The sequence below is a fragment of the Salmo salar genome, chromosome ssa11 (genome assembly GCF_905237065.1).
Source record: "Salmo salar chromosome ssa11, Ssal_v3.1, whole genome shotgun sequence".
In the NCBI taxonomy this organism is placed as follows: Eukaryota; Metazoa; Chordata; class Actinopteri; order Salmoniformes; family Salmonidae; genus Salmo; species Salmo salar.
In genome coordinates, this window is record NC_059452.1 from 64691430 (window position 1) to 64698362 (window position 6933).

At 42.1% G+C, this 6933-nt stretch overlaps 1 pseudogene; it reads right to left on the minus strand.

Annotated features, from left to right (window-relative positions):
• Positions 1-4920: 4920 nt before the first annotated feature.
• LOC106562910 (endothelin-converting enzyme 2-like) overlaps positions 4921-6933 on the minus strand; it is a 65145-nt pseudogene continuing 63132 nt past the window's right edge.

The following is a 6933-nucleotide window of genomic DNA, read 5'->3' on the forward strand; positions in this document are numbered from 1 at the left end:
ACTAAAACTAAAAAAGTGTACTGTATGACAGTCATTAAAGAGAGGATGGCATTGGCATTTCTCTACAAATAGGGGGAGTCAACATGTTTTTCCTACTTGCACCCACACACAGAAATCAGTACCATGGCCAGCCACATCATATTTAGCTTATGCTGATTGGACTAAATTGTTTTTGGTCTCTTAGTTGTCACTTTATCCAATCACCTATGGTTAGTTTAATAATGTTCCTGTTTTCTTTACAACTTGTGGTAACTCTCCGTTCTATAGCAGTAGTTGTTTAGTAGTCTGAAAATGTTGGAAACCTTAACTTACTTGACTATGCTGTAGGTCATGTAACTGTTTGTTACATGCAATATGCTTTGTGGACTTCACCGGACAGATGAAGCTACTGCTTCTTTCACTCCTTTAGAGCTCACTTGTGTTCATCCAGTTTCACATGGTGCACAACCAGGTTAGAACCTTCACTCAATCACCATCACAGGTGGTGTCCCTCCTCAGTCCAGATACTATAGATGGGAAGTGAAGGATCTCCTCAGCAGTCCTACTCTGTTCATGCTCTCCCCAGACTAACAGGCTTGGTGCCTGTGGTGTCTCTCCAGCAGCAGCAGCTACTGTACTCTACTCTATCATAGTAGTTGTTAACTGCCTGAACTGTCACTACTGCCAGAGGCATTGCAGGATACAGCACTCAGAATAACAAATCCTGGTAGGATAGATGCGATGAGGGAGGGAAGAAACATTAACAAGGAAGGGAGAGGGATGGAGAAGGCTGTTTGCTGTGACGCTGGAGCTACTTTCACCCCACACCCCCTGAGACATACCGGTACACACAGCACACAAACACGCACACACACAAACACACCAGATGCATGCACTCACGCAAGCAAGCAATAGTTTATCTTTTCAAAATTATATATATTTGGGGGGGGAAATACTGAAATTTGTATTGGTCAAGTTGATCATTCTTGTTTTTACAGATATAAATTGACTTTGGAGTTTTATTTCAGAACGTGCCATAAGCTCACTTCACAGTTAGCTGATGGAACCATCCAATCGCTACCTTTGGTGTGGTAAAATAAATTGACATGTTGTCAAGGAGGGGAGTCACGTGTGTTTGTGAAGCAGAGGATCACTGGTTCGGGGCAGTCGGACACTGGAGGAAGGTAAGCTGTTAGCAGCACACTGACCCCCGTTAGTGATACTGTGACCCGGATTGGCAGTTGGGCTTATCTCAACGGCTGGGGTAGCTTAGAAGGGGTGAGTGTAACTGAGTTAAAAGGGACAGTTGACCCAACTTACACAATTGCATTGGTTTCCTTACCCTGTAAGCAGTCTATGGACAAGGTATAACAGCAATCCATGCTTTGGTTTACTAACATTTTAGATTATTTGATGTGCAAAAAATGCTAATGTGCAAAAAATGGTAATATCAGTCCCGTGACTTGAATGGGATTTGCTACAGGAGCCATCCAATCAGTTTGCACATTGTCAAGGAGGGCGGTCACTTGTGTTGCGAAGCTGAGGATCACTGGTTCGAAACCCCAGTATGGGGCAGTTGGACAGTGTAGGAAGCAAAGGTGTTAGCAGCACACTGTCCCTGTTACATATACTGTACATCAAGAAATTCAAGAAAACAAAATAAATCAAGAATTGTAGCTAATCAAGAAAGTTCAGAAGTCTGATGGATGGGTCAAGTTCAATAACTTTGGATGGTGAGTGGAGTAGAGAAAACATTGACTTTTACAGACAATATAACTTCAGATTTATATACTGTTTTGACTGTTATTCTACTGTACATGGACATGTGAGAACTTCTAGAATGACTGTTGGTGTACTGTGTGGCAATGAAAAAAATGGAATTAGAATTTCAGTTTTTCTTCCTGGATTTCCTGAATTAAAATGCAATTGACCCCAATGCTGATGGCTAGGCATTATTCCAAAATCTCATCAATATACTAACTACATCACTCTACTGCACCCTAGTTGTGTATGTTCCCAATCTAGACAAGAGAGATGACAGTGGTGAAGGAGATGTTGTGGAATATATTGCCTAGGATGACCAGCTTCAGGCAAATCCATATAAATTCAGTCAATCCAGACAAACTGATATTCCATTTTTTTTTAAGTCTCTGCAGGTATGCCTTACTACTTGATGTAAGCATGTATAATAAATACGATATGCTGGTAATGAATGAGTTAGGGTAAGATTTCATACTTATGTTAAACAATCACGGAGACATAAAATTACCACTTTTTTATACAGGTCTCCTTTATTTCAGTAAAAAATGTTTTGTTTACAGTCTTGTACTAGAGCAGAATGTTTCACTATAGGTGGGGCAGGGTCTCCCGATACCAGATAGATTTGGCCATTTGCCTTTATAAAAAGAACCAAAACAAACTTAAAACCCATTCAAAAACAAAATAAATACTGCAGAATGGTTGGGGTCATTTCCATTCCATTGTATAGCAGGGTCTGAGTCAATACCATTTCAAATCAGTCAATAAACTGAAATTCTAATTTCAATTCTCATCAATGCTTTTCTATGGGAAAAATGTGAATTTCAGTCTACTTCCTGATTCAACATAATTGAAATGGAATCTACCCCAACCCTGGCTGGAGTACAGTGACATGAGGAGCTGAGCGGCCAGTCTGCTCCACAGCCACAGGCGAATAGGAGTCTGGCATCTAGAACACTGCACATTGACAATGACATACTTAAGACACAAAAGTGACTGCCAGCTGTATGCATGTACGCTCCCTGTCCTAAGAGGTTTTTTCATGTTTTTTTTGTTGTGCCCAATATAAATTTATGGTAAATAATGTATTGTGTCATTTTGAAGTCACCCTTACTGTACTGTAAATAAGAATATAATATGTTTCTAAACAATTCAACGTTAATATGGTTGCTACCATGATTACAGATAGTCCTGAATGAATCGTGAATAATGATTTGTGAGAAAGTTAGACGCACAAATATCCATTCATTTCTATTGAGCACAAAATAATCAGAAACACACAAAAAGAGCAAATGCATCCAACAAGTTTTTAGAGTCACAAGCTTGATGTAGTCATTGTGTGCTATGAATGAGAGACCAAATACTTAACTTTTTTCTACTTTAATACACATAAGTGAATTTGTCCCAATACTTTGTGTCCTAAGATTGAGGGACTACGTACAAAAAGTGTTTGAAATTTCTAAAACGGTTCATCCGACATGGATGAAAATACCCTCAAATTAAAGCTGACAGACTGCACGTTAAAGCACAGTCATTGTGTCATTTCAAATCCAAAGTGCTGAAGTACAGAGCCAAAACAACCAAAACTATTTCACTGTCCAATACTTTTGGAGCTCACCGCATCTCTATGGGCACAACGCTCAGATAGTTAGCTATGTCTATTGTACACAACACATTTCTAACTTTCTGTTAGATATTTGATTTCACAAAATGTGCAAACGTGACCGTTATCATGAACTAGACGGATGCATCGTGGTGCTCTTTATTGTTGTGAAATTGAACAGCTGATTTTTCCGAAACGTTCTCTTTCTATGGCTCTGCAGACTGGCAGTTCAGGAGGTTATCTGATTGCAGCATTGAAATATAAAAGCAGCCAATAGCAACTGACCCTGATTGGTTCACCTCCTTGTCTTACTTTAGATGGCGCAACTCCATCTGCATGGAAGGACTAGTGTTAGAGTTTGAGTGGTGCCACCTGTCGGAAGACAATAGGATTGTCCTGTATGGGGTACAGTGTGGTGGGGTGCAGTACTCCTATGGTCATGAGTCATGACACATCTCCATGTCTTGTAGTGAAACAAATTTGCAAGGTGCAGACAGCACTATGTGGGACTAGAACATAAAGTGGCTGACGGGAGATAAAACAGTTACATAGTTTAATTGAACAAGAGTCCAGCAGTAACCCGATTACGAATCCTGCCTCATGAAAAGACAGTCTACACTACTTTGGAGTGGAGGGTGTACAAACAAGAAGTTATTTAGGAACATATCCCTTCAACATATCCATTCATTTCAAATTAGTATTTTGGGGGAAATGCGAGGTAAAATCATTGCAGCAGACTTAACATTGTTGATAGTTCAACGTAAGTAGGGATGGTGTATCAAAGCAATCTGCACACACACATACGCGCACACACAGACACAAACATGCATGCATACTCGCTCGCGCACACACACACACACACACACACACACACACACACACACACACACACACACACACAAACTATCCTTTCGCAATGAAGCTGACAGATTAAACACAGTAAATATCAAACAAGCTTGTAAGGCTGCTCATGCACACACACACATGCATTGAAATACACTCTCTTAGCATACAGAGAAACAAAGAATCAACTGGACACAAGGAACAAACAAAAAAATCTTTGACAAAAGGCAGATTTAAAGATGTGCATCTCATTTCAACTTTGTCAACTTCAGAATATGCCAATAACAACTACAACACACAGATATGCAAGTGGTGATCGTCCCTACAACCGGAGTCACAGATAGTCCAGTACACTATAGGTCCCAGAGGGAGCTCTGCCGATCTTGTGTTTGGATGCTCCTGGATGAAGTTTCCCTTAAGTACAAATATACGATCAGCAAACCCTCCCCCAATCCTAACCTTAACAATTAGTGCTTAAAATACAAAACTGAACCAAGATCGGCATCTAGGGCCATTGGCACCCTGCTCCTGGTTGGATCAACACTGTTAAGTGGCTTTTCTAAGTACCCTTTCCTATGTACTCAAAATGCTCGCCAACAATCTTTAAGAAATGGGATAACTAAAAGCAATATGTTGGCAAGGGTTATCAGTAGGCTTCATAGTGCTTTCATCTGTCCAGTAGTAGAAAATGGTAAATAGGAGGGGAGGCCATTTTAAAGTATTAAGATCCCCCCACCACTGCTGGGGGATTCATTGTGATGTCACTGAAGCCAGTGCGCTTTCTGTGATGCAACAGAAAAAGGAGAAGTGAGTCTATATAGCTCCATCTCAAATTACACCCTATTTAAATGACACCCCATATAGGGAACTACTATTTACCGGAGCCACACATATACTGCATAGGGCCGGGACAATACTGGCAAAAATGAAAACACGAAGCGGACCCATCTCTTTGGTCCTTTAAAACCAAATCTGTATGTACAATATTGTGCGCTATAGCTTGGAAAATAAAAACATTTCACTCTGGATAACATGATGTTTGTTTCCATCAGGGCTGTTTTCCTAAAGAAGTTAAATCCGCTTTGTGTTTTGTTTCCTTGCCACGTTATTAACGAGTATTGAAATACTGGTATCATCCTGGCCCTAATAGTACATTTGTGTATACTATATAGGGAATATAGATGTCAATCGAGATGAAACCATATGCAATGTCCAAACACAGCGACGTTTCTGCATTTCCTGTGAGGTCACAAAGGCAGCTGAACCCATCCTGTGATGTCAGAGTGAAGTTCCTGCACTTCCTGCGAGGTCATAGTGGTTTCAGGGAGATCCCTCAGTCGAAAGAGGGCTCCGGTTTCAATTGTAAACAGGGCACACAGCGAGGACAGCTATGACCCGGAAGCATAGAGAAAGGGGTGTGGACAGACATCCCCTAAAGGCTCCTCCTCCCCGGCCCCCTACTAAGTGCAACAAACACTAAATAAAACGTGTCTTTGTGCCCCACCGGTGTGGGAGACTGGGGCGTGGAAAAAGAGGAAAAATACCATCCCCTAACACTGGAATTACACATACATCAGCAGACGACAGCCTTTCAACACGCCTCCCTCTCGCTAACCTGGAGTCTGTCCTGCTCTACTCACAAACCACTAGTAGTCCATCATTATGTACAAAGAATAAAATAGAAAAAAGGTCCAATGCAGAGATCAAATGCTCCATGCAGACACCACAGACAGCGCCCCCCTGTGGTTCTGCCAGGCCCTACCACACTGTGCAGCGGTGACCAGAGTTCATCGGGGGAGCCAGTGGGGCACTGGAAGTGCTCTGCAAAGGCTGGCGAGTTGGAGAGGGTGCCGATGACGCGGTACTTTGGGGGGGCTGTGGTGGTCTGTCATGAGTCCCTCGTGGGCACTCTCTGGGGTTCGCACGGAACACCACACCTGAGAGAAGAGAGGATCCCCTGATAAGTCAGACAGTAGCTAGTGTTCCTCTGTATTTCCAACTGTTGTGTATAATTCAGTCGGACTCAGTTTGGTTGACACTTCTCTCAAACAGTAGTTGTAATAGTCCACTCTTACTACCATCCCAAAATACATTCACCCCCATGTCTTATTTCATGAAGCAGGGTCAGAAATTCATCCTGAGCAGGACCTGACTAGGAAAAACTTTTACAATCTATGATGTGGTCAGGCAAAATCCTTGCAAGTACACTAATATACACTGCTCAAAAAAATAAAGGGAACACTAAAATAACACATCCTAGATCTGAATGAATGAAATAATCTTAAATACTTTTTTCTTTACATAGTTGAATGTGCTGACAACAAAATCAAACAAAAATAATCAATGGAAAGCCAATTTATCAACCCATGGAGGTCTGGATTTGGAGTCACACTCAAAATTAAAGTGGAAAACCACACTACAGGCTGATCCAACTTTGATGTAATGTCCTTAAAACAAGTCAAAATGAGGCTCAGTAGTGTGTGTGGCCTCCACGTGCCTGTATGACCTCCCTACAATGCCTGGACATGCTCCTGATGAGGTGGCGGATGGTCTCCTGAGGGATCTCCTCCCAGACCTGGACTAAAGCATGCGCCAACTCCTGGACAGTCTGTGGTGCAGCGTGGCGTTGGTGGATGGAGCGAGACATGATGTCCCAGATGTGCTCAATTGGATTCAGGTCTGGGGAACGGGCGGGCCAGTCCATAGCATCAATGCCTTCCTCTTGCAGGAACTGCTGACACACTCCAGCC